Genomic DNA, 12,112 nt, shown 5'->3' with positions numbered 1-12,112 from the left:
TTTACTAGAGTCTGAAATTGATAGCTTAATAGGGTTAAACGGCGCGGCACACATACCAACCCGCTTTGACAGCATACACACGCCTTTTCCGGAACTCACCTTGAAGGAAAAACAGCGAAGAGTAGTTGTAAATCGCAAACAGTCCAAATAGTTTACTGAATATTTCCCCCTGATTAAATATTTAAAGTAAAAAAACTAAAATAAAAAAAAAATCACACACAAAAACGTCCGTAAGCAAGTTCACATGTCCTCGCGCGTAGTGTGAAGGTTGTAAAAAGGCACTATTCCAAAGAAAACCTGACCGACTTCTTGTTGAGAGACACCACAGTTAACTCCACAACAAAAGACTCCCAGGTCGGAATATCAGGACTTTCTCCACGCCCAGGTGTCGAGTCACATGGTAATTTCCAGGTATGCGCGCACGCGTGTCTCCAGAAACTGTGGTTTAGTTTCTTGGCGGCAACACACCTGTGGGATGTGCTCACACGGTCGCCCTGATCCTCCTTGCGTTTGGAAACCCAAGGGTTGTACGGAAGGAGGAAGAGGAGGAGGAGGCGCGGAAGGGAGAGACGCCACCGAACACGGCGAAGGAAGTATCCCTCCCACTCCACAGTCCAGGCGAAGCCCGCTGAGTATTGCGACAACGAGCGGGAAGTAGCCGGTCGGGGAGGAAAAAGGGACAAGTTGTGTCGCCTGTTCACCGATGCGCAGAAATATTTCCGCGGGCGGTGAGAGCCGTGCGGTGGCAAGCAGCCACTCTCACTGTGGTTCCCAAAGTGTGGTCCGGATTCAGCTCTCTGTGGGGGCGTTTCCAGATTCTAAACCAGTGTTCTTGATCATAAGTAATGTTTTAACTGCTCCACTTCATGATTGTATGGTTTAAATTTCACCTAAGTAATTTTGCCAATTCATTGTGAACATGTTGAACATATTTTCTCGTAAAAAAAAAAAAAAAAAAAGTGTTCTTTGACAAGTTATATTTAGATAGATTAAAGTGATAGTTCATCCAAATATGTTGCCTATCACTTTTAGCTAAACTAATTCTTATATGTTGCATGTTATCCCACTAACAACCTTCTATTCTGTGGTGGCATCAGCCACCCTGAACAGTGTGGTCAGCTGGAGCCGCAGCATCACAGAGAAGTAGAGGAAAAAGCTGGACGAAGTCATCAGAAAAGCCAGTTCTGTCCTGGGCTGTTCTTTGGACTCGGTAGGTAGGTGACAAAAGGGTCCTGGCAAAACTGACATCCATGTTGGACCATGGGTCACACCCCCTGCAGGACACCCTGTCTGCTCTGGAGTCCATCTTTGTGACAGGCTGATCCATCCTCGCTGTGCCATGGAGAGGTACCACAGGTCTTTCCTCCCTGCTGCTGTCACACTTTGCAATGAACACATGTAAACTGAGTTTACATATTAATTTACATGTTCATGTATATATTTATATGCTGTACATACCCAGTCAGACAATATATTGTACATATTATTATTATTATTTGTTAGTTAGTGTGTGTGTGTGTGCCTGTGTGCTTCTGCTTACTATACCTGTACTGTTTCAACAAAGCAATTTCCCCACTGAGGGACTAATAATTCCTTATTCTTATTCTTAACAGATATTTTAGGAAAGCTAAAAAGTTGGAAAAGCACGAGTGACACCTTGGTGAATGTGAAAGTTTAGCTAACAAATTTTCCTCAGTAAACCATGACAGTGTAATAGTTTGAGTCAGCGCAGATGTTAATGGGGCCATGAAGCTCACACAGCTAAAAGGAATTCAACCATTGTTAATGTTATTATTCCGCTTATGTTTTCCTTACTCATGTCAACACATTAGGTCTGCAAATAGTGTTAGAATGGGTTTATGAAATGCTGAGGTCAGGAGTCAAAATTGTTTCTGCTGTAACTTGTTATCCTTATTTTTTTCTCCCATTTTATGTGCTGATGTTGCAGATTGTTTGTAATCTAATTTTTTTAAATGTCTTTTCTTTTGTGCAGACACAATCAAGAACACTTGCTACCTCAATAACAACCTCCTCCACGGGTCTGTTTTCCACCTTCCCAGTAGCAAGACTAAGAACATGGCCTGAGCCATTTCACTGCACAAGCTCACATCATTTATTTAAAAATACACTGCAGCTATGGTATGTGTCTATCCACAAACATGTTTACTTGAGATAATCAACAGGCATCACTGTGGACAGTGTCTAGCCTGTTTGGCTTTGGAAAGATATTCACCAGCTCCCAGTGGAGGGTGTTGACAGGGAGGTCTGTCAGTTTTCCAAAGAAAGACACATTGCTGTTGTCTGTTGATCCTGTGTGCATCATCCAACCAGTTATCATTCTCATTGCATTGCTGTGGCAGCACCAGAAGCTTCAGCATCAGCTGTCTTTAAACCAAACTGACAGTAATTGTAAATTAGCTGTCACTGTAAACTCTGCACACAACACGTTTGTTTTTTTTAGGTGACTGAATGAAATGATGCTAATTGCACATTTCTATGTTACATAAACAACAAGATAAAGCATTAAAAAAAGCTACTGATATTCTTAAAAACCGGTGCTGATTAATGTGGAAATTGATTCTGGGTACACTGCTTGATTTAAAAATATTTTTCCAGAGCCAACACTATTCATTTATTTATATTTCACTGAGCCCCATTTGACTATGTCTGTACTAGAGAAGGATTAGTAGTCTTAACAACACATTATTAGTGTGCTCACTGTACCTTGGCTACAGAATCGTTAATCACAAGAAGTATGATTTCGCAACTCTTAAATCTTACTAAGTTGTAGAAACTGTGAACAAGCCTTAAATGAGTTATAGCTTCTGGTATTTATTAATCAGATCTTTCACTGATTTTTGACAAATTCATGCAGCGATGAGCAAAGTCAGTGCTCATATCACATATGGTCCAATATGTGTTTTAGCTGCTACTAGATCATTATCCAAGAGGTTAAATGAATAGCTTTTCTCAGCTCAGAGCCTAATATCACATTACATTACAATTTAGCACGCTGAGTTTTGCAACTCTGTGTCATGCCATGTTGTATGGCTGGGTGTCACTTTCGTGAGTGATTTATGGGTATGCAAATGAGGCTGTCTGGTGATAGAAGGAGATGGGCTGCCTTTGCCCAGTGGGCCCCGGAGCAAAGACTGAAGACTGCGTGGGTGTTAGTCAGTCCTTAACTGCTGACACAGGCACGGAGCTGGCAGAGATTCACAGAGCAAGATGGAAAGATGGCCTTCACAGGTCCTCACACTGACTGATGAGATCAAGTAGAAAGTAGGCCAAGCCAGACAAGTGTCAGGCAAACAGACACCCAAAGACAGAGTGAGAGAGACAAACACCCTCCAATCACACATAGAGCTGAGAGAGTGGAAAGTGGCGGCATCCAGCCGGCTTGTTTGATGTCTGAGTTCAATATGTCCAAATCTGTTTGTCTAAAGCGTAAAGAGGCTGCTGAGTCTTAGAGCATGGTAGCCCAGGGGATCTCTGTAGTAAAGAGAGGCCAAGTCAAGGTTTTCTAAATTCACTAGAGTGGAAAAAAGTTCACTTTGTTCTTGTAGATATCCGGACTGTGGTGACATTTTGATCAATGTGCCTATACCTTCCTGCAGCTTCCCGTTATGTTGCTTGAATAGTGATTATCTGTTATCATGCTGGCACCAAACAGCACCATTTGTCATACAGTGTCCCTCATCTGGACCAGGCAGTAAAATGTTTGACTATTAAAATATTATACAACCTAATTTATGATGCAGCATTTCACTTGTCCATAATGATGTAGTGGTCATGTCACGTTCAAGGTTCATAGTTCAAAGTGTGTCTGCCATGAGTACAGACTGCCCTCTGCTGGCCATAGCTTGTAAAGTTTTTTTTTTTTTTTTTTACCTTTTTCACAAACGAGTTTAAAATACGTAAGCCATCCTGTTTAGGTAATATGCTTTGTTACACTGTATAACCTTGATGTAGGCAGGTATTAGGATATTTTTGTGAGCATTTTTCACTCCTGTGGCATCATTACCTGTTTTCACTCAAGTAATAACAAATTGTTTACATTCTGTATCTAGTTTTGATGCAGAAACACACAATTACAGTTTAAGAACATAATCAACTTCATTCACAGAAAAAAACAATAACACTTTATAAATACTTTATTTAAACATATTGTACTGCAGCTGTTCCCACATTAACACTATCAGACACATTATAGTTGTGAATACACACATTTCACACTTGGATCCTTGCTTTAAAACTGTATTGTCAGTTTTTTGTTTTGTTGTTTTGTTTTGTTTTATTTGTATCCAGCTGTAGGTTGCCAGATATGCAGTTGTGGTAAATGATAATATGCAGGGAGAACAGATGGAGCAGCTCACAGACACAGGAACTCATCGAGCCGGTGAATGAAAAAGGTGTGAAGACAGATTCAAAGGGTGGGGAAGAGAGACTGCTTATTTAAAGTTGAGGCAAAGCTGTGATAGGAACGGCCTCCTAACCAAGTCCATCTCTAGCTGTCAATGTAACTTATAAGTTATCAGAGAAAGGGATGCCTTCGTGAGTAACCGAGCTGTGTGCAGGGCTCACATCCTTGGCAAAGCCAAGTGTGACAAGGAGACATCAGGTTTGGCATAAAACGGACAGACAGGCTTATGGTGTCGTTCTGACTCAGTCTGGGAATAACTACAAGCTGGGAATAGCAGGGTGGCAGCAGTGTGTGGGTTGGTGTGAACAGTCTGCATGCATGTGTGTATGCGTGTGTGTGTGTGTGTCTGGGAGAAAGAAAGATCATTGAATTAGGAGAATGATATTTAAAGATATATCACAACATATTAAATATGTAGATACATTGTCATATAATATGATCGCGTATAGATGCTCTAGGACACTAAAATATTGAATATGTTTCTTTGATTTTACAGTTAAGCAGAAAACAAAATTATGCCACAAGAGACATTTGCTTATTTGTCTTCTCTTATCAGATGTCTTCTTACACAAGCTCAGCTGTCACTTTGCACAAGAAAAATGTCTTTGTTTTCCTCTCTCTGCTCATAACACAATCTAATCACAGCTCATCCTGTATGGTCCAGGTGGCCCCACTCAGCAAGACAGAGGGACTCTCAACATCAGTAAATGTCTTTAACCAGCCCTGATGTGATGCAGACCAGATTATACAATGGCCTTGTGTCTAGCTGCACGCCTGTGCAGGAACACACAGACACACCTGCTATTGTGCGGACACTTTCAGGCGTGTGTGTCATCCATTTCTGTCACTGATCGGAAATTCAAAGAGGTGGTGTGTCCTTGACAAAGTCTGTAAATGTGTGATTACAGAGAGAAGGCAAGCTAAGTAAGCTTTGTTGGCTTATACACACTCTTTGGATTTAACTGACAAGATTTCATGTTCCCAAACCAAAATGCAACGTTTCTTATGCTAATACGAGATACTAAACTTGCTGTAAGAAACATTAGATATTGACTTGAGTATAAGTATAGAGTATATTGTTGCTTTCCTTTCTTTTTGTGCCATGTGATTGATGGTTCAGGGGGAAAATAGCTCTCAGCATGTTGAAGACTATGAACTCTTCACTGAGCCCCTTTTGGACAGCATGGCACCCACCACCAGCCTGTGCTGAATGGCAGAAACAGCTAAGCCATCTGTTACACTCTATTTTCGCCACTCAGCCTGCCATCAGGAAGAACCATAGCCCACGAGGACTTTAAAGTCCTCTTAAAAAGTCCTGTTTGTCCAACAGGTCAAATAGTAAGAGAGCAACAAACGGCAAGAACCAGGTGATTATAAAACCCACAGAGTGCTTGACTGAGCAGATCCACCAATAAAAGGGAATATACTAATACAAAAAAGTAATCAGAAGCCACAGAGAATTAGAGGAGATTATTGCTGTCACAGTTATTAAATGACCAAAACCCAATGTGCCCTGAAATTTACTTTAAGCTAGGTTAAAAGGATCATTTTGTGAATTGAACTTTGTTCGTTTAATGTGTTTCTTAGGTTGAGGAAAAAAGAAATTTGTGCTTTCCAGGTAAGAATGAAACAGAGGCTGGCAGGATTCATTTGAGATTACTTGGCGCAAACATAGTGTAATCCCCTTATCTACGTACTTACCTGTCCCTGACAGTGATCCAAGCCTAGCACCATGAGCCTCATTGGCTTGACATTCTGGCAGGAGCAAATCCCTGTCTAATGTGTCAGCCCAGGCAGCTTTAACACCTGGCACAGCATTGCTTATCTGCAGTACACCCAAAAGCACCTGCATTATCCTACTGAAGCTTTACAACAAGGAAGACGGCTTCTAATATCCACACAGCGAAATTACCACTTGTGTCATGCTTGCGGTTTGCAAAGCTCACCATTACTAAGGGCTTATGACCTGATTGCAATACAGTATGAGACAGGTCTCGTTTTAGCATCCGTTATCCTGGTAGCTGCCTCTGAGAGGATTTTGCAACTGATAAATCTGTCTCCTTTGTTTTACATGCTAGGTTATGGTATTAACATTAAAATTGTATCTATAATACAAATCCTGTATATCCAGTAAGATCATTTTTTTTAACAAAAAGAAAGGAAATTTTTTATTTGGTCAATTATTTCTCCCCTTTAATAATACCATTTGGTGTTGTATTATACATAGTTTGAAAGTCTGATTAGTACCTTTACAATGAAGTATAACTTGTAAAGAGTGTACTTCTGTAGAATGAGCAACACAGTTAAATGTGTGTGCTCCCCCAAAATGTGCCTAAATCCCCTGCATTATCCACCTGTTGGTATTAACTCTTGTTTTGAGGTGCTTGGTGGATGGAATAATTGCACTATCAAATAGTAATAAGGAAAAAAAAACTATACAAATTTTAGTTTTACACTTTATGCACTTTACACCTTCAGTATTGTGTGGAAGATCCATATGTGGCAACAGCAACATTGGCACCTCCTCATGCTGGTCACCAGCCTGGTCGCATTTGGGATAGCATCCCATTCCTCAGTCGAGAGTTGTTGGAGGTCAGTCAGTGTGGTTGTCTTGGTTATTCTATCATCAACAGCACAAACAAGCTGATCACACAAGTGTTCAGTTGGGTTAAGATCTGGACTCATGGCAGGCCAATCCATCCTCTCCACTCCCAAATTCTGGAGTTGCCCTGTGATGATGATGATGATGATGGTGTGGGGGACAGCATTGTCTTCCTAGAAGACAGAGTTAGGTCCCAATTTCTGGAAATATGGGATTACAACTGGCTCCAGAATCTCTTTCTATGTCAATCAATTAGGTACCAGTCATACATCTGTGACTGGAACACACCTGGCAGGGCTTGAATCAACAAAACAAGGAGGAATACCAACAGGAGAATATTACAGGGGAGTTTGACACATTTTTGGGGACACCACCACACATTTAGCTGCGTTTCTTATTTCACAAAAGCACTAACTTAATACATTCTACCTCATTGTAAAGGTAACTAATCAGGTTTTCCAACCATGTCTGAAACAACTCCAATTATTATTATTAAAGATGTGAAATAATCAACCAAACACAAATGTCTTTATTTTATTTATTGTTATTTTGTGCATAAATTAGCTGTCCCCATTGCTTAGCTCTTCAAAGTGGAGTATCTGCAAAACATTTGCATCTTTTAACATTCTTGTTGAAAACTTATTAATATTTTGCTCTCAAACACAAAGCTCTGAAGTGTCGCACACTGATATGAGATGATAAAGGCAGAATTGGCGTGCAACGTGAGTAATTTCAACAAGTGAACTGTGAAATAATTTCTGGAAAAACATGAGTCAGGGCTGATAAACAAAATGTGCTCACATATTTAAAGTTCTCTCTGTGATATTAAATATTTAAAGTTGGTCCGGATGTTTTTAGAGCTGACACTTCGTCTGCATCCTTGTATTGAATTAATGGAGTCATGCACATGATTTGTTCAAGTTATCACTATGTAATGCAATCAAACAGACAGACAGACACAGTTTAAATAAAAAAATAAATACGGGACTTTCTCTCTCTCTCTCTCTCTCTCTCTCTCTGCATATATATATATATATATATATATATGTATATGTTTAGATAGATAGATAGATAGATAGATAGATAGATAGATAGATAGATAGATAGATAGATAGATAGATAGATAGATAGATAGATAGATAGATAGATAGATATAAATAAATAAATATAAAAGTTATAAAATTTTTGTGTTGTACAGAACAAAGCACCCCTGCCCTGCCGGGCAGAATATGCACCCCCTTCTATATCTGACTCCAAATCATTTGCAGCCCCCAAATTCAAAACAGTTATTGATGATCATGATCTGAGCATATTCTGAAACGATGAAAATGCTGTGACTAACAGGGACAGATTTATTCTGGCAGAACGTGATGCCAGAATATGCACCCCTTCCCCCAGTAAATCTGTCCCTGTTAGTCTTATTATTTCAGTGTGACCATTTAAGCACCACTGTTTGACTTTTTTTCCTCTGTATATATATATATATATATATGTATATATATATATTTATCAGGTTAGTTCAGGCTTTTGGTAAGTTCTTAAGAGTTCTTAAGGGGAATAATGAATACTCGCTATCTACAGGCTAGATGCTGTTACTGCGCTTCTTGAGAGGAGGTGCTTTTCACGGCAGGGGTGCTTATTTCGGCACAACACCTGCCAAAGCACGCCTCAAGGTCAGCTTTCCAGCATTTTCGGAATGCATTGTTTGTTGTTACAGGTAGGCCAACAGAGAAAACGTGCTCTATGCCAAGGTTTTTTAATTATTTATTTATGTGCAGATTTATGTCTGTGGTTATGATAGCATAACCAATTGGAGCATTGCTTGTTTGAGAAGTATTTGACTTAAACAGTTAAGAACACGTGAAAAAGTTCAGACTTATTATAGAAGCCTAAAGGCCATTTGCTGGAGAAAGCTTGTTTGGTACAGTGTAAATCTTTTGGAACCCATGGTAAATGCGAAAAGTCGTATCCTTGTCTTCGTGTTATTATCGCTTGTGATACATTTTCTAAAACTCTGTTGCACATTATTTCTGTCATGTGCCAGTAAAGTAAATGATGTCAACATAAAAGTAGTGGGGCATGTAATTAAGTTGTGCTTTTCAAAAGCATAAAGTGCAACATTGTACAAGCTTACATGCCTATACAGCTAGGTCAAACTAAAACATGTTTACTATTAAACTCTTCATGACCTATCGAGCAAGAACAACTTTGGCATTGTCTATGCTGACATCTGGTGGTGGCTCAGGGACATTGCACCATCAACACCATAAAAGACGACCTGCAGGATGTTTAAAAAGTTGTTCCTTGTTTCTTGTTTATACATTTTACTAAATGCAAAAGTGTGACTTAAGATCATGCCATTCTTTGTTAAGTGTTGTAAAAGTAGCCAGTCTGAACAGGAAGTAGACATAGACACTCATTCAAACAAGTCGCTAATCATTACAGTTGTCGATACCGATTTTTTAAATGGTTTTTCTTTCAACAGAACACTATTAATTTAATCTAGCCGTAGCATGAAACGTTCGTATATCAAAACTAGGCAAACGGGAACGTTAAAGCTGAACTTTAGCTACGGTAGGGTATGGGAGATCCCACAATGCATTGCGTCATGCCGACTGGCTGAAATTCATTCACTATTTAAAGAAAACGCGACGAGATACAAACACTTTGACGTTTTCTCTGGCTTACCATTTTATATGTCATGTGAGCAGTAAATCGTGCTATTTCCTCGAAGGAACGTATAGCAACCGTCACTAAACTCGGTATGCAGCGACATGACTCCGGCACTTGTGCGAAGAGCACGTCAGCTTTGCGCAGTGGCAGTATCGTAGCCTATGAGGTTTATCCGAGGCGCGATTATTGCTAGTTGAAAACTTTACCCAATACCCCGCCTTGACGACTTGAAATATAGTCGGCAATGGCAATTTTTGACGGTCTCTAAGGAGACTGATTTACATGTACAACAATATCTATGTTCTTACTAATTGTGTCTATTTAGGTGACTGTATATAGAACACAGTTAGGGAAATTTAGAAAATGAAACTACAGCTTCCCTCCTGATTAATTTGTTGTTTGACTCCACCGCATCTGCTTAACGATAATCGCACAATAGCTTCATGTATTAAAATGTCGGGTCACCATTGTAAATATGTTTCTCTGGGCTTTTTAAAGATTTAAAGAACATATTTTGACAGTCACTGTGTGTATCGTTTAGCTGGAAAAGGAGAGCGTTTAATACATAATGTTAAAGGTAAATTTCACATTTTGAAGTCACCAACAGAAAAGGAAGTGTTGGATTTCTACCATAGAAAATGAAAATAAGTGTCCACTATATACTGCAATGTAGTTGTCTGAACAGCAAGAGGCGCCATGTTAAAGTTAAATTAGTAAGCAGTGACTACCTACATATTATAGAGACCTTCATTTAAACAATGCCAGTCATTCTCTGGCAGTGCCAATATCATAACCCAACGAGGACAATCCAATATGCTGGTTGAAAACTTCACCCAATTTATCACTTTAGTGACTTTAAACACAGCTGAGAATAGCAATTTAAATGGTTTCCAAAGCTGCTATTCCAACTGTGATTAATAACCCCAGTAATTAATAACACAGATGAAATTGTAATTGCCAAAATGTTTTGTTTAATTGTTCCTATCCCACATAATACAGGATATAAAATATATCTAGACTAAATATTTCAGTGGAAACGAGTATATTTTTACACTCCAGCATTAAAAGTCTTGATTCTGTTCTCCCATTCTATGTCTTATTTGTAAGATCTTTAGATAAATAAATAAATCCTTGTAAAGTTTTTATTAAGGTTGAACCAATGTGTCCACATTTTTTGGAGCACAACAAAAGAAACCAAAGTTTCTTTAAGGCTATGAAAAATCTCAAATGTAGCAACCAAACAGCTCAGGTAGCTGTGCTACTTAACAGTCGTGTTGCTGCGCATTAGTGGGGTGTTTGTGTGTGTGTGTGTGTGTGTGTGTGTGTGTGTGTGTGTGGGTGGGTGGGGGCTGTTCACCGAAGACAGCAAGAAGCTCTGCATGGATTTGCTGCATGCAGCGCTACAGCTAAATAAGACGCTGGTAACTTGGATAGTAATAATTTAGAAAGTAAATAATAATCTCGAGAATCATGCAGAAAAACTTGAGTTCGCTTTTTTGTCAGCCTCATCCCTGCTTTCATTTCTGCACGCGGACACGCTCATTCTTCCCTCGCAAGCATTCAACCTTCCTTTACTTGCTGCAGTAATGTAAAATTTATAGTAAAACGTGACAAGATACGAACACTGGCGTTTTCTCTCGTGTACTGTTATAAATGTCATGTGCGCAGCAAATCATACTACTTGCCCGAATCGACTTTCGGAAACCGTCACTAAACTCGGTATGCAGCGACATGACTCCGGCACTTGTGCGAAGAATACGTCAGCTTTGCGCAGTGGCAGTATCGTAGCCTATGAGGTTTATCCGAGGCGCGATTATTGCTAGTTGAAAACTTTACCCAATACCCCGCCTTGACGACTTGAAATATAGTCGGCAATGGCAATTTTTGACGGTCTCTAAGGAGACTGATTTACATGTACAACAATATCTATGTTCTTACTAATTGTGTCTTTTTAGGTGACTTTATATAGAACAGAGTTAAGGAAATTTAGAAAATGAAACTACAGCTTCCCTCCTGATTAATTTGTTGTTTGACTCCACCGCATCTGCTTAACGATAATCGCACAATAGCTTCATGTATTAAAATGTCGGGTCACCATTGTAAATATGTTTCTCTGGGCTTTTTAAAGATTTAAAGAACATATTTTGACAGTGACTGTGTGTATCGTTTAGCTGGAAAAGGAGAGCGTTTAATACATAATGTTAAAGGTGAATTTCACATTTCGAAGTCACAAACAGAAAAGGAAGTGTTGGATTTCTACCATAGAAAATGAAAATAAGTGTCCACTATATACTGCAATGTAGTTGTCTGAACAGCAAGAGGCGCCATGTTAAAGTTAAATTAGTAAGCAGTGACTACCTACATATTATAGAGACCTTCATTTGAACAATGCCAGTCATTCTCTCGCAGTGCCA

At 39.4% G+C, this 12,112-nt stretch overlaps 1 protein-coding gene, 1 long non-coding RNA gene and 2 other non-coding genes across 6 annotated transcripts in view; 3 read left to right on the top strand and 1 right to left on the bottom strand.

Annotated features, from left to right (window-relative positions):
- plxnb2b (plexin b2b) overlaps nt 1-547 on the bottom strand; it is a 115,151-nt gene extending 114,604 nt beyond the window's left edge. For 2 of the 3 annotated variants that reach the window (XM_041997097.1, XM_041997096.1), the window contains exon 1: nt 100-413. The gene's annotated coding sequence lies outside the window, so the exon portion shown is untranslated. Of the gene's footprint in view, nt 1-99; nt 414-468 lie in introns of those variants that run through there. The other variant, XM_041997098.1, reaches the window with a different exon arrangement.
- Nucleotides 548-746: 199 nt separating this feature from the next.
- Nucleotides 747-3,706, top strand: LOC121647566. Its single transcript, XR_006011861.1, has 3 exons — nt 747-842; nt 1,098-1,347; nt 1,994-3,706. It is a non-coding gene; the product is annotated as an uncharacterized LOC121647566 (long non-coding RNA).
- A 6,124-nt stretch (nt 3,707-9,830) lies between these two features.
- LOC121648258 lies at nt 9,831-9,971 on the top strand. The gene has a single exon (XR_006011944.1). It is a non-coding gene; the product is annotated as a U4 spliceosomal RNA (small nuclear RNA).
- Nucleotides 9,972-11,460: 1,489 nt separating this feature from the next.
- Nucleotides 11,461-11,601, top strand: LOC121648257. Its single transcript, XR_006011943.1, has one exon. It is a non-coding gene; the product is annotated as a U4 spliceosomal RNA (small nuclear RNA).
- Nucleotides 11,602-12,112: the final 511 nt, after the last annotated feature.

The sequence above is a fragment of the Melanotaenia boesemani genome, chromosome 10 (genome assembly GCF_017639745.1).
Source record: "Melanotaenia boesemani isolate fMelBoe1 chromosome 10, fMelBoe1.pri, whole genome shotgun sequence".
NCBI classification, from domain to species: Eukaryota; Metazoa; Chordata; class Actinopteri; order Atheriniformes; family Melanotaeniidae; genus Melanotaenia; species Melanotaenia boesemani.
Note: the sequence above shows the minus strand (reverse complement) of the source record. Positions and strands in the feature narration are given on the sequence as shown.